This window comes from Lytechinus variegatus, chromosome 18 (genome assembly GCF_018143015.1).
Source record: "Lytechinus variegatus isolate NC3 chromosome 18, Lvar_3.0, whole genome shotgun sequence".
Lineage (NCBI taxonomy): Eukaryota > Metazoa > Echinodermata > Echinoidea > Temnopleuroida > Toxopneustidae > Lytechinus > Lytechinus variegatus.
The window spans coordinates 5,646,973-5,659,991 of record NC_054757.1 but is presented as its reverse complement, the minus strand read 5'-3'; the positions used below and the strand labels follow the sequence as shown (position 1 = coordinate 5,659,991).

The window sequence follows — 13,019 nt, the reverse complement described above, 5'->3', positions numbered from 1 at the left end:
CACTGCATTGTATCATTAAATTTCAATATATTTTAGGGCAGTGCCACTCTTATATAAAAAGACTTACTTAAAATGAAAATTATACTATCATGACTATTATATATTCATGATGTTATATCTAAGCCCATGGCCAATGACACAAGTCAAATTAAGCCCTTCATGTGTAATAACCCAGGTTTTCAACCTACATGTACCATTTTTGTTAGAGCCCCTTTGCATAAGTTACTGTTATGGTAACTTTGCTATCCTAACTTCCATTAAATCCTTGATATTTATTGGCCGTTAAGCAATGTTACTGTACCATGTTTTACACTTTACTACATGTACTTACCATTGGGTGGCAAAGATATAAGAGTAATTTTATGCAATAGGGCCCAGGGGCCTGTTGCAGAAAGAGTTGCGTTAAGTCAAAAAATCAATCGCAAGTCCAAAATGGGCGATGTTGATTGGTTGAAAATCAAGGTGCGCGTGAATTTTAGAGTTGCGTTTGATTGCAAATCTTTCTGCAACGGGCCCCAGATCTGGCAAATAATCCAAAATTAGAACTTTAACAAGATTGTTATGATTCGCAATTATCGTGAACATTGGCTTTATCTTGGTATCTCAATTCCTAGGGTGGGGGTGAGGACACGCATGTACATGTATATTGTGTTACAAAGATTTGCCAGTTTGATGACTCCCTTTTTAGAACTCGATATCAATTCTCTAGACATTTTGTTTCGCTCAAAATGTCCCCCAGAAGCTGCTAAGCCCCACTTTAAAGCTTGGCCCTTGTTTTGGAGATATCTGTTCATGTGGAGTGCCAATGAGGGAGCGCGGAAGGCTTGCCTTATATTGCGCCAAAAATCTTGCATCCATAATTTGCACAAGCTTGCTTCAAGTTCAAATTATTAAAAATAAATATACATGTATAAGTACAAATCAATGAACAGATACAAAAGGATAGATAACATAATTATATGAGAGGTTTTCGAGGACCCCTAAAAGCAGAGCTTGGGAGTGGGGCCCTACAATGAATGAGATGTAAACAGTGAAGGAACATACTGTACATAATAAGAATAAAATACAGATATTTACAGAGAAAAAGAGCAACAGAAACACTCCCTCACACACAAATTAGAATGGAAAAATACATGCCAAATGGAAGATCTATATTATTACACCCTTTTGACATCTTTTAAGCATCACTTTATTGTTCAAAATTTTACGAAAAAAAAATGTATACAATGCATGTTGCTCAAGGCAATTATATTTTACTGGAACTTTTAAGGCATTGAAAAAAGATTGAACTCACACTTAAATGAGGAGTTTTCCTAGAACTGGCACTTTTAATATGCATCCACGACTTTACACGAAGGGATTCTTAAACACATAAACAGTTAAACTGAAATCAGTAAATCCCACTTGCTCATAAAGACCCAATTTCTTTTAATATCTTCTGTGCTTGTTTCTTATGAAGAGGATTTTTATTTTTTTTCCTTAAAAACATTCCTTGAGTATTTGTACAAGGGTTGAAAAACAATTAAGGATACTACCGATAGTTAACTTTCACTTGTTTGATATACATGTAATTTGACAGATTTTCTTATTTCTTTCAACAGTAATTTACCTTTGCCTCTTCCCAGTTTCCAATGATAAAATGTGACCTGAACAATGGATTTAAAAAGAAAATACATGTTACAATACATTTTAGTGGGCGCATGGTGGTCTAGTGGTTCTGACTCTCGCCTTTCAAACATAGGGTCATGGTTTTGAATCCTTGCCATGGCGTGTTTTCCTTCAGCAAGAAATTTATCCACACTGCTGCACTCAACCCAGGTGAGGTAAATGGGTACCGGCAGGAGGTAATTCCTTAAGAAGCTGTGGGCACCAGAGTCGGTAGACTAGCTTAGCCGGGGTAATATAGGAGCGCCTTGAGCACCTAGCAAGGTGGATACGTGTGCGCTATACAAATCCTATATTATGATTATTACAACCCATGATTGTACCCAAATCATAAAAATGTGTTGATTAAACACAGCCTATAATTTGTACTACATGTATTTGCTCAGTTTTCGCACTGCTATGCAGAGCGAATTCAAATGACAAACACCGGCTTGGATGTCTTTGTCGGATATTGGTGAATCGGAACGGCAGTTCCTCTTTAGTTTCAGAGTTGATTAAACTAAGGACAAGTCCACCCCAACAAAAGCTTGATTTGAATAAAAAGATAAAAATTCAACAAGCATAACACTAAAAATTTCATCAAGATCTGATGTAAAATAACAAAGTTATGGCATTTTAAAGTTTCGCTTCATTTCACAAAACAGTTATATGCAAATCTCGGTTGGTATGCAAATGAGGAACTGATGACATCACTCACTATTTCTTTTGTATTTTATTATATGAAATATGAAATATTTTTATTTTCTCGTCATTGTCATGTGAAATGAAGTTTCATTCCTCCCTGAACACGTGGAATTCCATTAATTAAACATTTTGTGCTTCAGGCAAGAAGGTCCTACATGTAATCTTCAAATTCGTAAAGTTTGAAATATTGTATAATTCAAACAATAAAAAACAAAAGAAATAGTGAGTGAGTGACATCATCGACTCTCTCATTTGGATGTAACTGGCTCGTTCATATTGTAACTATTTTGTTAAAAATAAGCGAAACTTTGAAATGTCATAACTTTCTTATTTTACATCCGATTTGATGAAATTTTCAGCATTGTGCTTGTCTGATTTTTCTCTATTGATTCAAATTAACATTTTTTCTGAGGTGGACTTGACCTTTAATAATTGCAAATATGTCGTTTGTCTAGAGTCCAGGACGAAACTGCCGTTTTGATTCACCAATTTTTGACAAAGACTTTTGGTTGCTCATTGTCAGAAAGGGAATTGATTATACATTTTCTATGTTCTTCAAAGTGTTCTTCTGCATCCGATGTGAAATCCCCCTATCTACAAATTATTGACAAAATCTGTTCAGATCATTAACTTCATTTAATTCAATTCATGGGATTAAACATTGCCACAGGAGATATTGGAAGCAGTCTTTAATAGAGTTCTCATCCCTTCTAAATTACCCCACAATTGAAAGTAGGTCCCCATTATCTTATTCCACACACCTCGCCAATGCCCTGCTTAGGCCACCGCCAGAGCCGGCGATTATCATAATTGCCCTGGTCCTGCTACCACGCACTTGGCATAAATTATGCAGTTTGGTCGGTGCCGGTAGAGATATGCAGTTGTCAGTGGTGAAAGGGGGATTTTGACATCCTTTCAGCCATGTACACATTATGCTCTGTGCCTTACATGATTGTGTATCCTGTGTGTGTGTGTGTGTGTCCGTACCCTGCCTGCCCTGCCCCCATCCTAGCAGTGAAGGGGTGTGTTTGATGTACATGTATGTTCCCTGGATAAGAACTCCTTCATGTTTTATACATTATCTATTCATGACATGATTTATTGGTTGGAGGATTAAAGGGAAATATGAAAATTAGCTTTTGATCTATCAGAAAAATTTGTATAGAAGAATCAGAAAAAACAACAAGACATGGGCAAGAACATAATACAGATAGAGGCCTAATAATTGTATGTCCTGTGTAAATTATACTGGATAGATACTGTACATGTAGGCTTATGTGCAATACCAATACAATTTTTGGCTATGTTAACATTGATGAGAGCTTGTTGACATGTTTCAATAACTACATGTATGATCTTATTCATACAACTGCATTTATGTATGCATTGTAGAAGCAGGCCTACAGGTACAGTATCACAGGTATATAATGTATAATTTGTATATACTGTAGTATTATATTTTGTATGTATTGTTTTACCTAATTAATGCAGTGTATAGAAAGTCTTACATAAAATCATTGGATTTTATTCCCTTGATCGGTACTGGTTTGCATTTACATGTAATGTACTTACATGTAATGTACATATATATGTAAACATTCATTCCTTCAATATGCCCTACAAAAATCATGTGTGCCACTAGGTGTACCTACTGAGATCTAAATATACAGTACATGTATGTAAATACATAACTGTATGTAGGTTTGTTATATCAAATTAAATGATGTACATGTAATATCATGTTTTCCATAGAAAGTAGGCCAAGGTGAACATGCACAATGTGTGAGTCTATGTTGTTCATGCAAGGTCATAGCCTACATGTAGGCCGACATGTGATGTAGGCCTATATAATGGAAAAGGAATGACCTGTTACTTCAGGTTCTCACTAACAAAACAATTCCCTGGTTTAATGTACAATGCAAGCCTTCATCCTTGTACACATGATGTATACACGAGGTAGCGAAAAAGTCCTCTGCTCATATTCTCTTGAAAACATGTTAAGTAGTCATTTATTTGCATAATAGAACATGCTTTCAAAACATTTAATAGTGAACAAAGATTTGTTTAGGTTGTGAGACTTCTCAGTGATTCAGTGACGTTGCATTTTTTAATGTTATCTTCGCATTCATACCCCTTTCATAAACCTATCCTCCAATTAGCCGCCTAAGAATAATGCGGATAATTCAATAAATATTGCGTTCATAAACTCCGAAAATAATCCGCACTATTTTTACGAGCGCTCATCCTGAAAAAGGAGGATAATCGTCATGGAAACCGCACACTCTCCCCCCTCCGATGCGGTTGCGTTGGAAAGGGTGACCATGTGACCGCTCTGTGGCAGTTATCCGCATTACTTTCGAAATGCATTCATAAAGTCAAAATCTGGTCCCATTGCTGCTATTATGCGGATAATTGCAGCATCAAAATAATGCGGATAACTCTGGTCCTCCTTCGATTTTACGACCAAATTATGCTGCTATTAGCCACATAATTGGGTTTATGAAAGGGGTATCAGCTGCTCTTACATTGTACTGTACATGTGGGCACAAATATGTTAGCAGCTCAAGAGAGTACATGTATACATGTAGGCGTTAATCAAGATGGCTTTGTTTACATTTGACAAAGATGGAACTCTTTCATTACACAGATTCTAAGAATAGAATCAGTGATTTTGTTCTCTAATTAATCAGGAATATTGTTGGAGAAGAATCAAACAATGCACATAATGAATAGCAGTGTCAGTGAATCACCTACATATTTTTTTGCTTTTCTGGTATTGGTAGAAAATGACTCAGGCTTACGCATCGGTTCGACCAAAGTGTGATTCAACGCCATGGTCATTATCATTCTCTCTATGTCACTCTTCTCGGATACATCTTTGAACTTATCCATTTTGTTACCTCATTAATTCTCTATTGTATCACATGATCTCCATCTCTCAATCTTTTCTTCTTTCTCTCTTGCTCTCTCCATCTTTCTATCTCTATTCATCTTCCCCTCTTCTCTTTCTTCACCACGACACATCTTTCTCTCTACTTTTTTCTTGTCACATTCCATCAAAAATTTAATCTTCTTATCATCTTCCTTCTAAATATGTGTTATTTTCCTCATCACATTTTCTTTCCTATATTTTGCACTCGCTTTCTCCCTCTACTGTACCATTTACTCCAATTTCATAAAGGACATACATGTACATTTGTACATCTTCGAACGTTTGTATCACTTTTTTCGTTCCCTCATGATCATCTCATGCTTTGTCTGATAAATCTTTCTCTCTCTTTTCTTTTCGTATTTTTATGCCAATCTGTGATATCCCCTCTCTCTTTACCTCTCTGCTCGCTCGTTCTGTCTCGTGACTCTCGTCTTTACATTTAACTCATAACGCCCCTCCATCCCATATCTTTATCAATCTCCCTTCCTTCTCGCTCCTTTCTATTTCTCTTCTTTGACTCCTTTCTATTTCTTTTCCATTCTATTTTTTCCTGTTTTCTTCTTTCTCTCCTTTATCTCTCTCGCCTTTCTCTTCTTTTTCCTTCTTTCTTTTTGATATCTTATTCCTTTGTTTTCCTGTCTATCCCCCTCCTTTCTATCTACAATTCTACATGTGCATCTCTGGTTATCTCTCTTACTATCTCTCTTCCTTCGTTGTCTTTTCTTTCTCTCCCCATGTTTACCCAACAATATTTTCTATTATTTCTGTAATCTGAGTTGTTTGTTTATTTACTGTGCTGTGTTTTGGTTACCACAGTCTGGCCCTCTCCATAGAAGGTGGTTTCAGACCGCCTCGAAGTTCGCCAGTTCCAGGTATTCTCTGATCGGGAAATTTACCCCGATCAGAAAATACCAGGTATTTTGGTAATGTGAAAGCAAACTACGCGTAATTTCCCCGAAAGAAAATACCCGCTAAATAGTAGGTACTTGGCGAAATTACGAGAACTTTCGTGGGGATTTTTCCAAGGTCGCAGGTATTTTGGCGATGTGAAAGCAAATTACGGGAACTTTTATCCCAGCGTATCGTTGGGCGCGGCGGCGTGGGTGGCTGCTGGGCAAGTGATTTTGAATCTCCTGCCTTGCCTGCTTATCAGACCACACTGCGCATGCTCGTAACTTCGGGAACTTATCCCGAAGGATGTGTTTCGGGGCGGTGTGAATGCAGGAATAATTAACAGGTATTTTTTAGCCTTAAAAAGTTCTCGTAATTTAACAGGGATTCTTGTGATCGAGGCGGTTTGAAACTGCCTTAAGATTGGCTGAAAGATTGGTGAGCAGCAATGAAAGGGCAATTAAAGTGAAAGTTCATGCTTGTGTTCTGAAAAAACCCAACCCTACACTGCAAAGCTCCGGTGTTGATTTAACACCAGCCCAGAATCTATGTCCACACCAGAGAAGTATTGAAACAACACCATTTTGGAATCAAACCGATGATATTTTAAAACTAATTGGTGTGGTATAAAAGCTATCTGGTGTTAGAATGATACCAAAAGCGGTGTGTTTGACACTTCTCCGGTGTGGACATATATAGATTCCGGGCTGGTGTTAAATCAACACCAGAGTTTTTGCAGTGTTTAAAAACAAAGAGAAAAGTGATCTTTCTATCTGGTGATAAATAATTCATTTGTTCACCTTGAAAATATACTGTACCTGTAGTCCTGTATTTCATATCTCCCCACGATCATGTCAATAACACGTATCAATTAAATTTGTGATTCTATCCCTTCAAAATCTAGCGATCCCTCCTGTAGATTTGCCCAGTTTTTGTTATGGTACCGTAGTAAAATAATGCATAGCAAGTAGGATCTGCACGATACCCATCTATCAATAAATCCCGATTTATGCAAGTAGCGAGGACAGATTGTGTAGCAGTGGATGGCGTGGGCTGTCTTCCTCAGCTTTGTCTATCGGCCCCTGAATTTATTAGGAATGGATCACTACTTGGCTGTAACACTGGAGAAAGAGAGATGGACAGCTAGAAAAAAGAAATTCATACTTGAGAAATCGTAGTCATAAAGGCTGACAGGATTAGGAATGGGGTGAATTTCAAGCCCTGATTTTTTTTCTTCTCTTCCCTCAATTTGGAGGGCTGTTTCGCAGATACGGTATCATTCTGTACATCTGGTGATGCCTTCCATTTTGTGGAAATTGATTGTGGTGTTATGTAAAAAATATATTTTAATAGGTACTCTAGTTTGTATTGCCTGTCAATTTTCTCTTGTCATTTGTTCTACCAATCAAACTTTAATAGGTTTTATATTTATTTAAAGGTCAATTCCATTGTGACTTATGGGACATTTGATACTTTTTTCCACATAACTGAAGTACATATCTGAAATAGTAGCTGCATAAACATGGATTTACTTTATTAAACTGAAAGAAGAATACTGAAACTTACTACATACAAAAATGTATGCTTTCAGCTTGGTTGCATAGGGTGCTACATCTTCAGAAATGTCATTGTGACTTATGGGACATCGATGGACCACACAAATTGAGCTCTTTTGTTCAAAGTGCCATATCTATCTCAGTTTTATGACAATGTTTTTAAATTTGGACTTGGAGATTAACCAGTGATAGTGCTCACAAACAGTACTTGAATTGGACTTGATTCATTTCATTTGTTTCAGTAGTTGTGTGCAGTCATGTGTGACTTATGGGACAAGTGAATGTGACTGATGGGACCCTATCTCATTTCATGGAATTTACATTTCCTCTCAATGACTTTTTAAGTCAAACTTAATTTCAGCATGAAGAAATATTCCCTAATAACATGACACCTTTAATAATTCATGCCATTGTGTCAGAAATGAATTCAACAAAGGGCAGAAACATCTTTTCGTGCACTTCATGAATATATAAAGGGAACATTATCAGCAAGTCAGCAAGCTTTAAGAACTGTAATCAAATAAGTACAAAATAATCAATAAACAATTACAATCATAAATATTTAGCAAACAGATGAAAAATGAACAATTAGAATAAGAATGTACACACTTTCCATTGTGACTGATGGGACAAAATGATAGGACATATTTGTTACAGATGGGACAAATAAATGTTGCTTTTCTCTATCTGTCTCATACAGTATGGTAAGAAAATGACCTTTTCAGTGTATTGTATGTAAGCAAATTAAGACATTAATGCTGCCATGAAGTATATCAATATTCTTGTTAATATATTCTCTTTCATGTCGAAAGCTGATATTTTTCATTAGTTGTTGATGTTTATGATAAAACAGATAGATATCAGTGCACATGCAAATTTTTGACAAAAAACATGAAAATTTTGGCATAAATTCTTTTTTTTATAATTATTCTACTATCTAAACTACATGTATACTTGTATAGTAAAAAGTGTATTCATTTACATGGAAGATTTTACCATTGCCTCTGCAAAAAATATTAAAATAATTGATTTTCATGAAAAATCCAGGATAGCCGCCAAGATGACCGCCAAAAATTGCCAATTTTGAAACCTATGGGACACGATTTTGCAAAGGGTACATCAAGATTCATTAACTACATGTATACACTTTATGCAATGCAAAAAAGTTAGTTAAAAAATATATATCGTGGGGTGCACCCTATCACAAATTCTTTTTTGCCAGCTGCTTTGGTTGTTATGTCATCTCTTTCATAGAAATTCAGAATGCCTGTATAAAGGACATCACCATTTATAGAGTACCGAAGTGATGATTTCAGTTGTCATGGTGTCATGGCGGCCTGGTTCTAAACAAAATAACCAGGGGGCCGTTTCATAAAGCTGTTTGTAAGTTAGGAGCAACTTTAAGAATGACTGGCGATCCTTTCTTACATGCTAAAACATTGCCAATTTATGATGACATTTACCACAAGGATCACTGGTTGTTCTTAAAGTCACTCTTAAGTTACGATTAGCTTTATGAACCAGTGCCCTTTTACGACTCTCAGAATGATGGTAACAACCAGGGACAACACACAACACCATTTTTGCAAATACAAATGTGTATTGATGATCATGCAGCTGCGACTCAGTTTAGAACCGGCCGATTCAATGTCATGACATTGTGACGTCACACTTCGGTACTCTGCAAATTGCGCATGTTACTTTCTATTGGCAGGCGGCAGAAATGATTCTAAGAAAACTTGATTGCAAGCTTCTGAACAACTTTTTGGCATTTACAGGGGCTGGTAGGGAGAGCTGTATGTGCCCTTTTAATATCTCTGCTCATGGTAGCCTTATGCATCTGAGGACTGGTGCTCTTATTTTGACAGGATACAGAGGGTTGCTCAACTACAAAATTTGTGACTGATGGGACATTGCAATAAGTTTAGTTTCCATGGAACTATATACCAAGTTCACATCATATGTAAAACAGTGGATGCATACTCCAAGGAGACAAGAAAACCGAGAGAGTGATCTGGACCTTAAAAAATGAATAAAAGCTGGGGTGAAACAAACCCAATTCACCTGTACTCAAGCTTTGCATTTTAGCGATCATATTCATTTTTCTCCTTTTTGGGGGATGGGCACACAATCCAAACTTTTTTTTTTGTTCCATGCACTGCCTATGATATTCTGACTGTTTTTTCTGACAGTCAGCATACTGTTCTCCAGCTTTTAAGCATTCTCATCTCACTCTTTGATGTCATGGACAGCTTTTAAGGTGGCATGGTTTACGAACTGTATGTGTGACTTATGGGACATGTGACTTATGGGACTTAAATGTATGTCCCCCCAGTATAGCTATTTCAAGTCCAATGCAGATACAGCTTGATTTGTTGAAGCAAGCATGTACTGTGGTAGATAAAAAAGTCCAATACTTGTCTGCAGGAGTCTATGGCAGCATATGAGGGAAACTTAATGCTTAAAACTGTGACTTATGGGACATCAAACATACATACATTGAAATGTATTTTGTGCCTCACCGTTTCACTGCAGCATGTAAAACAATACAGCTAATGGTAAATTACTGCTTGGAAGTCACATGGACAGTGGAATTTTTCATCAGCACCCTTTGCATGCCAGGAGCCAGGGATGGGTCAAAGTTGTACAATTTCTATGAAATCTTAGTACCAAAGTGCAACAGAGTGCACATTGTGTATTTTATGAATGAATGAGGGTATAGTAAATATAATTATGTTTTTGTAAACCTTAAACTGTATACTTTTAAACAGAATAAACAAAATTGCTCAGAAAAGAATTTTTTTTAAATGAAAAAATGCAACATTTGGCTGGAATTGACCTAAACTGAAAATTGAAATAGATTTAAATCTATCTGTTGAAGTGTTCTACTTGATCAAATTTTCATATTTAAAAAAAAAGTGTATTGCAGTATTTTTGTAGGTTTTCCATTGAAGTACAAGTCTTGTCAAACCTTACATAGCGTATTCATATTTACATGTTCGAATCCAACTTGTACTAGCCAATTTCTTTTATTTGTTGCTTTTATACTTCAAATGCATATTTCATTATGGAATCAAGTTACATGTACACTTAAAAATACAGCATACTCTCCTACAACAATGCTATAGCCATTATACGTTCTCCCAACTCACTGGTACCTACTGTATGTGCAGGCAAAGAGCTTTTGCTTTTAAAACGCAAGTCCATATAATTTATAGCATTTGAGGAGAACATGTAGAAAGGTGTCCAACTGATAGTGAAGGGGATGGATGGGCGTGTGCATCCATGGTTGTGTTGAGTGAAGAAGTCTCTTTGACTAGCTGCATGGCCAAGCTCTTACAGAAAGTGAGATGTTGAAGAGGAAGAGGGAGAGCGTAAGGGGTATGGGGTGAGGGTGAAGGAAGAAGCAAATGAAGGTAAGAGGAAGGGAGGATGGTAAAAAGGAGACAAGGATGTTTTTCTTCTTCATATAGTTTATTTGCAATGTGTTTGGCCATTCAGTGTGAAATGGAGTAGCAGCATGTTTTTTCTAAGATATGTTTAGAATGTACATGCACAGTATAAAGGATATTATATCCTTGGGAATGTTCAGGGGACCATTTCATAAAGGGCCTATCGGACATTTTATCCTACCGACGAGTGCTGTTTGATCTAAAAGTTACCATGGTATTGGTAACAGTGACTCTCAGCCAATCATTCTCAAGTAAAGTTGTCAGACCTGACTGGCAACTTGTCAGACGAAAATATAGATGAAATAACGCTCCCCGGCCTGATGTTGAGAGACGAGAGCAAAATGAGCTTGCAATATTTCCCTATTTTTTGTAAAATAATTTATTTACTTAATGATTCTTTTGTATGTAACAAATCAGTTAGGCTACACTTTAGAAGAGGTTTTTGGGCAACTGAATTCAGAATTTTCATGTTTCCATTGACTATTAATTTGTGCAGATGAGAGCTACAGCCATTGCTGAAGAGAGATTACATACTGCACATGCATGCGTATCCCCCTTAGATCTATCTAGGTCTATCAATCCGTGTAACTCCAGGATTTGGGAAGTCCTGATTTCCTCACGAGGTGCTATCAGATTTACTTGTATCCACCCAGTCACAGAAATTACCTGGTATTTTCTGTTTTAGAATTTTAGAATCAAAGCAGTATACACAGCAAAAGAAGTTCCATAGCATTTGCTCTGGCAACAATTGCTCTGATGGAAGGTGTGCACGTTTTAAAGCTAAACATATAAATCTATATGTAACCTCCAAAACTAAATAAATCCTAATCCTTATCTTTACATTATTCTGATCCAAAAATCTATGACAACCCTAACTCTAACCCTATGCCCTGTGAGATGTAAAGCAAATGTTGTGTCGCTATCAATAGGGCCGTCTGCACCAGCCCGAGTTTTCATATTAGCGCGCTATTTCTGATGCGGCAAATTATCCCGACCTGAACAATCTCGAGATTATTTGTAATGGAGACACAATTATTGCGCTAGTTTATAGGATTAATCTCGAGATTGCAATCCCAAGTCAACTTGGGATTATTTGCAAAATAGCGCTCTATTTTACGAATTATCCCGCTAATTCGCAGGTGCAGACGTACTAGGGATTATTCATTCACAGTGTTAGACCATAATGCATCGATGCCTTGCTCGAGCAGGAATCGCTCTTCTGGCGATGGTGGAGACAGAGTTTCTTGAATCTCGAGATTAATCGCGAAGAGGGCAGATCGGGCTATAATCTTGAGATTGAGCAAACTCAGGCTGGTGCAGCACCGCATACATGTACATGTATGGTGGCTTTTACTGCATGTTTGGAAATCTATGTACATTGTACATGTAAAGAGCAGTGGCAAAGTAGGTCAAGACCTTCATGTAGCCTAGGTACATGTAAATGTATCAATTGCATATGTAACAGTTGAAATTACAATCCCAGTTCATGTAGGTGTACATGTACATGACTCTGGTAAAATTACAGAAGGCTTATGCATTAAAGGTGTGTGATCATTTGAACAATAAGATATAAAATTGCGTTTAAATACAGGTACATGTAGAACCACTGTGATACCAATAAAATCTGAATTCTCCAAAATTCTTTGACATTCTAACAGAATGTTACACTCTGGCTTTTTGGTTTAAAAATTAAAAAACAGATGCATGTACACTATACAATTAAAGGCTCGTAGAATTCACACTTAAGTTTTCTAATCAGAGTTGTAGGGATCCATATTGGCAACGTAATTGGCTAGTCCCCCTGATTCTTTTACATAATCGCCCACCAGCTCCTCACAT

At 36.8% G+C, this 13,019-nt stretch overlaps 1 protein-coding gene across 2 annotated transcripts in view; it reads left to right on the top strand.

Moving 5' to 3' along the window:
* The window catches only part of LOC121431807 (stress-activated protein kinase JNK-like), a 64,214-nt gene that overhangs the window by 1,155 nt on the left and 50,040 nt on the right, over window positions 1-13,019 (top strand). The window lies entirely within an intron of this gene.